Below are 13040 nucleotides of genomic sequence, written 5' to 3' on the forward strand. Positions count from 1 at the left end.
AGCAACAATTCTTGCACGCAACAAGACTCTGGTCTGGCCGCACCTGGAGTATGCTGTCCAGTTCTGGGCACCAGTCCTCAGGAAGGATGTACTGCAAATGAAGTGAGTACAAAGAAAGGCAACAAAGCTAATAAAGGGTCTGGAGGACATTAGTTATGAAGAACGGTTGCAAGCATTGAACTTATTCTCTCTGGAAAAGAGACATTTGAGAGGGGATAAGACTTCAATTTACAAATACCGTACTAGTGACCCCACAATAGGGATAAAACTTTTTTGCGGAAAGGAGTTAAACAAGACACGCGGCTACTTAAAATTAGAAGAAAAGAGGTTTAACCTTAAACTACATGGAGACAGGCAAAAAAAGTGGTGAAAGGTCTGAAGGATAAAACCTATCAAGAGAGACTTCAGGACCTTAACACATACCTTGTACAGTCTGGAGGAAAGAATGTAGGGTGAAGAAACCCTATACATACATCAAAAGGGATGAATAAGGTTCAGGAGGACAGTATTTTCAATATGAAGCTAAGATCAAGAACATGGGGACATGACCTCATACTAGCAGGAGGAGAGTTCAAAACTAATCTTAGGAAGTATTATTTTACTTAAAGGCTAGTTGATGCTTGGAATAGACTTCCAGCAGAAGTAGCGAGTCAATCAACAACAAGTGACTTCAAACATACTTGGGACAAGCATAAATCTATAGAACAGGTTCATCTCAAAAAATTTGAATATCATCAAAAAGTTCATTTATTTCAGTAATTCAATTCTGAAAGTTAAACTCATATAATATATAGATTTTCTATAAGCTATATAATATAATTCCTATAAACAGTGCCTTGAAAAAGTATTTATACCCCTTGAAATTTTCCATATTTTGTCATGTTGCAACCAAAATACATAAATGTATTTTATTGGGATTTTATGTGATAGACCAACACAAAGTGGCACATAATTGTGAAGTGGAGGGAAAATGATAAATGGTTTTCATTTTTTTTTTACAAATAAATATGTGAAAAGTGTGGCGTGCGTTTGTATTCAGCCCCCCTGAGTCAATAATTTGTAGAATCACCTTTCACTGCAATTACAGCTGCAAGTCTTTTTGGGGATGTCTCTACCAGCTTTGCACATCTAGAGAGTGACATTTTTGACCATTCTTCTTTGCATAATATCTCAAGCTCTGTCAGATTGGATGGAGAGTGTCTGTGAACAGCAATTTTCAAGTCTTGCCACATATTCTCAATTGGATTTAGGTCTGGACTTTGACCGGGCCATTCTAACACATGAATATGCTTTGATCTAAACCATTCCATTGTAGATCCGGCTGTATGTTTAGGGTTGTTGTCCTGCTGGAAGGTGAACCTCCACCCCAGTCTCAAGTATATTTCAGACTCTAAACAGGTTTTCTTCTGAGATTGCCCTGTATTTGGCTCCATCCATCTTCCCATCAACTCTGACTAGTTTTCCTGTCCCTGCTGAAGAAAAGCATCCCCACAACATGATGCTGCCACCACGGTGGGGATGGTGTGCAGTGTTAGTTATCTGCCACACACATTTTGGCCCCAAAAGTATAATTTTGGTCTCATCTGACCAGAACACCTTCTTCCACATGTTTGAGTTGTCTCCTACTTTGCTTCTCACAAACTGCAAACAGGACTTCTTACGGCTTTCTTTCAATAATGGCTTTCTTCTTGCCACTCTTCCATAAAGACATGATTTGTGGTGTGCACGGCTAATAGTTGTCCTGTGGACAGATTCTCCCACCTGAGCTGTGGATCTCTGCAGCTCCTCCAGAGTTGCCATAGGCCTCTTGGCTGCTTTTCTGATTAATGCTCTCCTTGCCCGGCCTATCAGTTTAGGTGAGCGGCCATGTCCTTGTAGGTTTGCCATACTTTTTCCATTTTCGGATGATGGATTGAACGGCGCTCTATGAGATGTTCAACACTTGGGATATTTTTTTATAACCTAACCATGCTTCAATCTTCTCCACAACTTTATCACTGACCTGTCTGGTGTGTTCCTTGGCCTCCATGATGCTGTTTGTTCAATAAAATTCTCTAACAAACCTCTGAGGTTTTCACAGAACAGATGTATTTATACTGAGATTAAATTACACACAAGTGGACTCGATTTACTAATGCAGGTGACTTCTGAAGGCAATTGGTTCCAATAGAATTTAGTTAGGGGTATCAGAGTAAAGGGAGCTGAATACATATGCACGCAACACTTTTCAGATATTTATTTGTAAAAAAAAAATGAAAACTTCACAATTATGTGCTACTTTGTGTTGGTCTATCACATAAAATCCCAATAATATACATTTACGTTTTTGGTTGTAACATGACATAATGTGGAACATTTCAAGAGGTACTTTTTCAAGGCACTGTAATATATAGGTTTCATGAGCCTTTAAATTGTCTCTCAGTTTGGTTCAGTAGGTTACACAATCATGGGGAAGACTGCTGACTTCACAGTTGCTCAGAAGACAGTCATTGACACCCTCCACATGGAGGGTAAGTCACAAAAGGTCATTGCTAAATAAGCAGGATGTTCACAGGGTACTGTATCCAAGCATTTGTTGAGTTGAGTGGAAGGAAAAAGTGTGGTTGAAAAAGGTGCACAAGCAACAGGGATAACCAAAGCTTTGATAGGATTGTGAAACAAGGGCCATTCAAGATTTTGAGGGAGATTCACAAGGAGTGGACTACAGCTGGTGTCACTGCTTCAAGAGCCACCACACACAGACGTATCCAAGACATGGGCTACAACTGTCTCCTTCCTTGTGTCAAGTCACTTCTGAACCAGAGAGGACGTCAGAAGCGCCTTAACTTGTCTAAGGAGAAAAAGGACTGGTCTGTCACTCAGTGGTTGAAAGTCCTCTTTTCAGATGAAAGTACATTTTGCATTTCATTCGGAAATCAAGGTCCCAGAGTCTGGAGGAGGAATGGAGAGGCACAGAATCCAAGTTGCATGAGGTACAGTGTGAAGTTTCCACAGTCGGTGCTGATTTGGGGAACCATGTCATCTGCTGGTGTTGGTCCACTGTTTTTTATCAAGTCCAAAGTTAGTGCAGCCGTCCAACAGAAAATTCTAACGCACTTCATGCTTCCCTGTGCTGACCAGCTCTATGGAGATGCTGATTTCATTTTCCAGATTGTTAAGTGCAAAAAAGGGTCTCTGTCTCAGCTGGGCTATGCTGTGGGCTATTCTGTTGCTTTGGTGTGTTCTTCCAGCCCCAGTGCTGCAGATGGCAGCAGTGAAGTCAAGGTTTGGGTGCTCTTTCCCAGCAGTCAATCAGGAGGGTTTGACCTTGCTGTGCATGATGGGGAGGGGTATTTATGAGGCAGACGCCATTGGTTCTGGGTCTTCTTCTTCGAGTGTGTCACCCACATCACGGCACTCCGGTATTATGGCCTACCTGGCCGGGGCGTGCATGCCCCGTGGTGTTCCTGGTTCTGGGACCATGTTAGCCCAGAGCATCTGAACAGCGACGGTGACCCAGTGAGTGACTGGGTTCCCACCTTTGAGGATCCCAAGCTGTATTGCTTTTTGGTGGGGAGTCCATCTGAGGAGCGCCATTGAGAGGCTGGCGATCCAAAAGGGCCTCGGCAAACCACCAGGGATCCGGTCTGTTTCCCTATCATCATGCCTGAATCTGCTGCTGTTCTCTCTTCTTCAACTTTACTTTCCTCACCACAAGTTTATTGTTTTTACCCGGCTGGGTAATAAAGAGCACAGCAAAGAACACCTGTTGTGGACATTCCTTTACTTCTACCAAATGCAATACGCATAATTAACCCCTAGGAATTCGGGGGGAGCCATGAGGTAAATGTGCCACCCAAAACAACCAGCAACTCCTCCAGGTGTAATGCAACACGTGGGGGCTCGTCCGGGATTGGCTGTTACCTCCATATAACCGAATTCAGAAGTTTAATCTGCCATTAATTCAAGGAATTGTCGTGTGTTAAATTGTGCCTGGTGAGGAAGGAGTTAACGTCGCCATTGAAGCTGGGCGCATGTGCGGCGAGGCCCTGTGCGCCTGCCATGTGCAAGGGAAAGAAAAGAACTCAGGTGGGAGGAGTCACCCACCCCTGCGTGAGAAATAGACTGAGTTTGGCGCCAAAGGACAGAGTTGATTGTCTGTGCCATCAACGCCATTTGGAAAGCTGCGACACCTGATGTCTGTGCCAGGGGTCAACACAATGTCTGGTACTGCTGGAGTCCCCCTGACAGATACCGGAATTAGAATGCAGACCCAGGGGAAGTTTGTCCTATTCTCCAGCGGTAGCGTGGAGGCCCTCGGACTGTCCTGTTCCCGCTGTTCGGAGTTGGCCATCCGTCTTTTGCCCTTTGCCAGATGTAAGAGGTGCCGGAGTTACCTATTTCAAGTGGAACCACCGACTGAGTCTCCCCAGGAGTACAAGGTGGACTGGATCACTGGGACTGTGACCGCGGAGGAAGAGGCCCCATGGCCGGAACCCCTTCCCAACTACAGTTGTCGTTGATCCGGAGGTGGTGACCGTTTCATCCACAGTGACCCTGCCATCGGCTGCTACCCCAACCGTGTCACCGGAGGTAAGCGCTGTGGATGATAAAGAGTGTGTGCCCAGTGTGGAAGCAGATGCCGTACCGGAGACAGCACTAACCAATGTGGTCTCTGTGTGGCACACTATTGCTAAAATGGGCCCCGCTCATGCCTCCCACGGCTGTGGTCGAAGGCCTGCCTGTGAGCAAAACTGATACAGCCAATATCTTTGCCGGAGGGCGTACATGCCTGCCCGCTGAGGAGAATGACACATCGGACTTGGACTCTTTATCTGATGATGGGGATAATAAATGGTTCGAACCGGAGTTTCCCGAGTCGCAGTGGGGTAAAGGCTCCCGAGCCAACAAGTCCTGTAGACGTAAGAAACACTCCAGGGATGCCGCACCACTTGCGGGTGTCCCACAGTTAACATGGGACGTTGAAGTGCTAAGCGCTAGTGTCATTAACCCCATGCCTGCTCTTCTACCTGTACTGAAGAGAGCTCCCGACGCTATTGTCCTGCAAGGATTTGGGAACCCCCGTACCGTGCTGCGGCTGGCCCACCTGCAGAGCATCTTTATGAGAAAGGTAGCCATGCCTTGGGAGCAGGACTGTTTCCCTATCATCATGCCTGAATTTGCTGCTATTCTCTCTTCTTCTTCAACTTTACTTTCCTCACCACAAGTTTATTGTTTTTACCCAGCTGGGTAATAAAGAGCACAGCGAAGAACACCTGTTGCGGACATTCTTTTACTTCTACCAAATGCAACTTTTTTTACTTGTCGCGGAGGTGTGAATGCAGCCTTAGCAATCGGCTGGCTATTCGCAGGGGGGAGGAGGCAGGAGCATTAGTGGAAAACACAAGAAAAGGAGGATCAGGGCTGCTCTGTTCAAAAGCATTGTACAGAGCAGATATAACACATTTGTTATTTAAAAAAAAAAAAAAAAAAAAAATCAGGGTTTACAATCACTTTAAGAATGAATGGCACCGCAGCGGCCCTGCCAGAACATTGCACATATTCCTCTATCCCATAACTGTAAATGAGCACATTTCTCAATCTTCTATGACGTGTTTATGATTCTTGGTGAAAAATCATCATATATAAATATAATTTTTTTTTTCAGTGCAGTGCTAAACAGGGCTAAATGTGCAGCTTGATGGAAGAGTGCTGAATGTGCTAATATCACAGCTATGACAAGCTTGTCTTTATCCTATCAAACAGCAACATCCGTAACGTACCACAGAAGGCCCAAGGCTTCCTTGGAGTTACTTCATTACAAACTGACAGCTGTGTCCCTGACCATTATCTGCGGGCCACATTCTTCAATAGCTCTGCAGATGTATTCTGCAAACCTCTGTGGCCTGACAGCTTGACTTCCTGTCCCAAACTATATCTTCTGCAACTCTGTAGCATCCTACAGTTTATCTGTGGTCAGCTTCCATACCCATTTCCTGCCAGCTGCTACTGGTCTTTTCGTCAGCACACAGAGAGATATGCGATGGGATGCAGGCCATAATTAACCCATTGTGCATGCAACACAAAACAGAGCATTGTCACTGGCTGCCGTTCTCATAAGGTGCACGAGCAGTGTTCTCGCCAGTTTGCTCTACTGATAAAAGGATTACATACAGAGACTCTTGAGTCACTGTTGCATTATTTCGGAGACTTAAAGCTGAACTCCAGGCAAACAGCTGAATGCATAGGGGGCTGCCTAAGGATTGTCTATCCACTCCTGAGATTTACACAGCTTTCCCAACATTAGTCCTGACTGCCAGGAACGGGCACCTCAAATCTTAATAAAGAACCAAATGTCAATACAGTGCTCCAAAATATCAGTGGAAGACAACAAATGACAGTGCAAACAAGCAACTTAACCATGTGATATCAGCACAGTAACAACAAATATAAACCAACAAAGCCGTGCTAAATATAAACTTAATTAGAAAAAGGCAATATGGGAGCTGCGGTGGCTCAACGCGATTGGCACTGCGCTGACAAGCCATTCACCTCTGCAGCTAGGGGTTCGGATCCCGGTCTCGGCTACATGTGAATTGAGTTTGGTGGTCTCAGCCCGGCTCCCGGTGGGTGTGCTATGCGAGGTAAGCCTGCGCTTAGTACGCCCACCCCCCTCCCACAAAAGCCACCACACTTACACGCACTCGAAATTGGGTTAACATGCACGCACTTTGACCATGCGGTCTCTAAAAAGAGAGGCAAAGGACTAACGGGGCTGGTTGAGCGGGCTAATCCTCTCACTCCCTTATAGGGAGTCCCTCTGCCCCGTTGGGCTTCAAAGCGGAGCAGGTAGGGCAGGCTGTGTGGGAGGACCCCCTCACACACACACCATTGCCACCCGGGGCATGGAGAAAGGTGGCAGATTGCCTCTGGGGGAGGCCTGCCTACTCCCAACTCCTGCAGTCCGGCTCCTCTCTCGAGTACACACACAAAATACACTTTAAAAAAAAAAGAAAAAGGCAATATGAAATGATAAAGAATGTTGGGAAAATCTTCTTTAACCACTTCCCGCCCACCTACCTACCGTCAAATGACGGCGTAGTGGTGCGGCTCTCGTATATGACGGCGCCCCAGAACAGCCGCTTTTTACCAATGTTATCGGCTGTGTCCAATCAAAGCAGGTCATATGTAAATGTGGTAGTGCCTTTTATCGTCTCGCCTCACACTGTGTGTTGCGAGGAGAGCCGCTCAGCATTATCTCCTTGCAGGGGAGACCAGGACAGGTAATCAGTGCACTGATCATCAGTTCCCTGATTACAGTAAAGCCCCAGCAGTGCCCATTAGTGACACCAATCAGTGCCCATCTGTGACCCCAATCAGTGCCCATTAGTGATGCCAGTCAGTGCTGCCTTTCAGTGCCCATCAGTGCCACCTATCAGTACCTATCAGTGCTGCCTACGCCTATCAGTGCTGCATATCAGTGCCACCTATTCGTGCCCATCAGTGCTCCCTCATCAGTGCCCATCAGTGCAGCCTATCAGTGCCCATCAGTGCTGCCTCATAAAAGTACACTAGTGAAGGAGAAAAATTACTTATTTACAAAATGTACTGACAGAAACAAAGAAAAACTTTTTTTTTTAATATTTTTTCTTGTTTTTTAGTAAAAAATCAAAAACCCGGCAGTGTTTATTATCATCATAAGAAAGTTCTATTTGTGTATAGTGTTGCATGACCACATAATTGTCATTCAAAGTGTGAGAGCGCTGAAAGATGAAAATTAGCCTGGGCAGAAAGGGTGTGAAAGTGGCCAGTAGGCAAGTAGTTAAAAGTTCAATCAAAGCTCCAACACCACAAGTGAATAAAGCTACTTTTGTGAATACCACCACCTCTGATAATAAGGGCGCTTACCAGGTCCTATTGACCTTCTATCTCAAGAAAGGTCAAACGAGCAATAAAAAGAAAAAAAAAACCTTGCTCTCATAATGCAGCATCCTTTTCTGAGTCAGACCTACAGCTATGCAGAGAGCTGTAGCTCTAGTCAGCAAAGGGTCTGTTGGACATTTGCAGAGAGACTACTGCTTCAACACAAAGAGCAAGGGTATTTCCTCACACAGTGGGACATGCTTTTCCACTCAGGCTGTGGCTGCTTACCAAAGAAAGCTAGCTGTAACAATTTCAACACCCTTTGTATTGATGTAACTAGAATTTAACTTTAATGGGGTTGTAAAGTCAGAAGGTTTTTTTATCTCAATGCATTCTATGCATTAAGCCCCCCCTCAGCCCCCCTAACACTCACCCGAGCCCCCTCTCTATCCAGCAATGTCAATGAGTGCCTCGGCTGTCCGGGACTCTGGCTGAGACACAGCAGCGGTGCCATTGGCTCCAATTGCTGTCAATTAAACTTAGACATTCGGGGGAGAGAGGGGGTGGGAACCACAGCTCTGTGTCTGAATGGATACATGGAGCTGCAGCTCAGCTCGGGTGCCCCCATAACAAGCTTCTTGATGCGGGGGCACTTAACCGGAAAAAGGGGCCAGGAGCTCCAGCCAGGGACCCGAGAAGAGCAGAATCCAGACTGCTTGGTGCAAAACTGCTATACAGGGTAGGTAAGTATGACATGTTTGTTATTTTAAATAGAAAAAAATTACTTTAATTTATACAGAAAATGTATTCAGCTATACACCTGCAAGAACAGCCTACCAAATCGAAGGTCCTAAACTTCTATTATATTTTCTCTGATTTCTTTCTTTGTATGCAGTGCCCCTAATAGTAACTTAAAGGAGACGTACAGCCAGCTCGTTTGGCTGTACTTCTCCAGTGGATGAACAGTTCGTTCTGCACACCGGTGACCCGGAGAGAGCGGACTAAATCACAGAGTCGGCCCAGCCTCGGGCAGGATCCTGACAGTCGAGTCAGGATCCGCCCACATGCCTGGACCGGCACTCAGCTCAACCCCTCAGGCCTCGTACACACGACCGAACATGTCTGCTGAAACTGGTCCGCTGACCAGTTTCAGCAGACATGTTTGGTCGTGTGTACAGCCGACCGGACCGGATTCCCGGCCGAGCTGACTTTTTCCAGCGGACAAATGTTTCTTAGCATGCTAAGAAACATGTCCGCTGGAAGCCTGTCCGTCGGACGTGTTCAGTCGTCTGTACAGACTCACCGGACACGTCCAATCGGCCGCCATCCCTCGCATGCGTCGAAGTGATTCGACGCATGCGTGGAAGCATTGACCTTCCAGGGTCGCAACACGTCACCGCGTTTGTTTTCCGTTGGGATTTTGGTCTGATGGTGTGTACAGCCATCAGACCAAAATCCGGCAGCGGACATGTCCAATGAAAACGGTCCGCAGACCGTTTTCATCGGACAGATCCGCTGGTGTGTACGGGGCCTTAGTGAGCCGCCCAATGAGCAGGGGGGGGGGGGGCAGAGCAGACAGTAGTCACCAACTCTCTGCTCAGGGAGTCCTGAGAATGGAGCGATCAGTGGTGTTTGATCACTCGGTTCTCAGTGTTAGAGCCGGCGGGGGACAGGTGCAGCATCCACCCAGGTAAGTATGATTCTGCAAAAATGTAAAAGTCCATACTTCTCTTTTAAGAGCTCAGACAGGAATTAATAATCATCTTTTAACATAACACTTCAGAGCTAAACATTGCATTCTTGTTGTGTCTCGGACAGTGACTGCTTGATTCACAGCTCTCGGGATGTCTTCACTGAAAATACATTTTATTTACCAAATGAATCCCGCAGGCACCAGAGGGATTGGAACAAACTAAAAATAGTCCAACTTGGCTGTTTGCACTTCATGTGCCAAAAAAAAAAAAAAACGATTCCATTTCTGTCACATTAAAGTCTTAATCAACATGTCACTTCTAATGAGAGGATACAAAATTCAATTGCTTTTTATTGGAGGAAAGACCATGGGGTCCATTTATGTCATTTTCTGGCAACAGAGGAACTTTGCATCATGAAGATGTTCTTACCTGACACACATCAATTATCAGACAGTTCCTTTTCCTTGTTGAAGATCCATTATGAACCACCCACTGTTTTATAAGCACTCCGTAGATGTCACCTCTCCCCTGAGGGATACATTGCATGACTGCAGAATACACCCAGCATGTGCCATGACACAACATACGCATTACTCCCAACTGTCCCTGCTTTCGAGGGACTGTCCCTGATTTGTAGAAATGTCCCTCTGTTCCTCATTCCTTCTCATCTGTCCCTCATTTTGGTCTGGTCCATATAGTTGTAAATAAAATTCACTTTTTATCTTTCAAAAAGTATTCCCCAGTGCTAAACCTTTCATCCAATTTCTAAATTGCTGCATTTGTACATTTTAAAAGCCAAAATAAAATAAATAGTAGTGGGAAAAAAAAGCCCTTGTGGATTTAAATAACCTATTTTTTGGGGATAATTCTCCTTTAAGGGGGTGTGGCAGGGGTGTGTGCCCTATGCCTACATACATTTGTTAGTAGGTGTCCCTCATTCCCATCTCAAAATGTTGGGAGGTATGTATATGCCACTCATACATTCTCATATGGAGGGCTTCTTCACCTGTTCCAGCAAAGATGGACTGATAGCTGAACAGATATGTATATTGGGTGCTTGAAAATGGAACTGTTATCTTCTCCATATCCTTTAGATGCACATGGGAAAAAAGATCAAATTAATACAAATAATCACAAATGTGTTGATGTATTTAAAAATAGTTATTATATATAGTTTGTAATTATAAGGCTTCATGTACACAGAAACCTCTTCTGATCGCTGGTACTTAACAGCTGGTAAACGACATCCAGTGTCCGTTTTGCCACATTTACATGGTGCGTTTATGAGCGTTTGCGCTCACTCTTTCACCCCAACAGCTTCTAAACTACTATAAACACCTAAGTGTACATGTAAGACAACATTAAGGAGAATTCCTGGGCTGCTGAAAAAAGTGTCCAATTGCTCCTGAACTACCATTTACAAGCAGTGTAAATGAGGCCCAAGGAGCTCAAAGAAGCCGTTCCTACATGTTTTTGAGCTCTTAGGCCCCTTTCAGACGTGCGGACCGTATGTCCGCATTTTCATCCATCCGTTGCGGATGAAAACGGGACATACATTGGTCCCTATGTGATTGCGGGTGTCAGTGGATGACCATCTGCTGACACCCGTAATCACCCACCTCCGCAAAGATCCGATTTTTCGGACAGAAGAAAATCCTATTTTTCTTCCGTCTGGCGGATCGGATGAACACGGACATACGGTCCGTGTTCATCCGATCCCCCCATAGGGGAGAGCGGAGGAAAGCCACGACTTAGCTGGGATTTTACGGAGGATTCCCGCTGAGCTTGACGGACACACGGAGGCGGATCATTACTGTGAAAGGGCCCTTATTTTTTCTGCCTGGAAACTCCCCTCCATGTTAGTCCATGCACACTATTGCTTTTTCAGGCATTTTCAGGTATATGCTCCTACAGGCAGAGAACCCCAACCCCCCCCCTCCCCCCATCAAACCGTTTTTGAGAGGAGCTAGTGCCTCAAAGAGCTAAAAAAAAAGCTCAAAGGAGCTTGAAAACATGCAAAAACATTTTTTTAAGCTTTTTGTTTGGTTTTTACAGTGGTTAAGAAAATGTTATCTAGGTTTGTGAAAAACAAAACAAAACACTTATGCTCAAAAAAGCTCAAAGGAGCTTGAAAAAGCTTCATGTAGCTTAATAGAAAAGTACACAACAGCACAAAAAAGCACAGTTTCTTCAAGCTGAAATAAAAGCTCAAATGCCTGTAAAAGCATATTTTTTTTTAGCTGCAGTGTGCATGATTTCTAATGCCTCGTACACACGGCCGGGATTTCCAACCGGAAAACTGTGTTGAGAGCTTTGGCGGGGAATGCCCCAGTGTGCATGTTTGATGACTTCGGCACATGCAGACACAAGGGGATATCTCTTAAACCGTGCAGGTTTAGGAGATATCCTGGGTAGCTACAGGTAAGCCTTAATATAGGCTTACCTATAGCATTAAGTTATAAAAAAGGGTTTACAACCACTTTAAAGGCATCCCAATCGTGGTGCTATTTTTCCACGATTGGCGGTCGATATATCGTGCTGCAATCGCGGCAAATACCCAACACACTACGCTGTTGCTCAAAAGAAGCTCCTGTTCCCTTTTGAGCAACAAGATGTGAATGGAGTCTTAATGATTTGTTCCTTTATTGCACTTTGGGTTGTAGTGATATCTGCGACCTTTCACAATTATGAATGGTAAGTGTTCACATATTTTTGTTTCTCTGGGATATGAGACACCTAGCGCTGGTCTATTGAGGGTGCAGCACTACACTATTTCTACACTACACTACACTATTTCTTTGTTTTGATTTTACTAGTGTGGGAACACACTTGAGTGTTAGAAGCAACATTTTACACACTTCCTTCTTTTGTTTATTATTTATTATTTTTTATTGGCAGTGCATGAGAGCTATATTTGCTTTTATTCATTTAGTGATGTGACAGACCCAACTAGGACAGGCGATTTTGGAGGGGACTGCAGGGTAGCCTCTCGCCTACTGAATATGGGCCCTGGCTTTTAAGGAGGCTCTATTATTGAGAGGTGTGTGCCTGGGGGACCCTTGGAGTGGTCTTGCTTCTGATTCATCTCCATGTCTCCCCGAAACACACAGACTCTGGGAACTTAGAACCTGGATACAGATTTGGGGCTTTTGTGCCCAAACCAGCAATGACTGCTTCACCCCCTCTTAGACTGTGAGAGTCAGAGCAGATGTTAATATAATCAGCTAAAAACAACCAGATGCTGGGGTCTCCTGCTATAATCTGTTTACTAAGGTGTCTTTCTCCCATGGTATCATTTCCCCATTGTGTGCCTCCTAGATGTGAATTACCATTGTTAATTGAGTCGCCTATTATTTTTGTCTGTCTGCTAATCCTTTAGGCCCATTTCACACTGGGGCATCTGCGGCGTAGGCATTAAAGTGCCGCTATTTTTAATAAACTTTTTTTACCATCCTGCTAGCGCACCGCTCCAGTGTGAAAGCCCTCGGGTAGGCACTAGGCTTG

This window comes from Rana temporaria, chromosome 4 (genome assembly GCF_905171775.1).
Source record: "Rana temporaria chromosome 4, aRanTem1.1, whole genome shotgun sequence".
In the NCBI taxonomy this organism is placed as follows: Eukaryota; Metazoa; Chordata; class Amphibia; order Anura; family Ranidae; genus Rana; species Rana temporaria.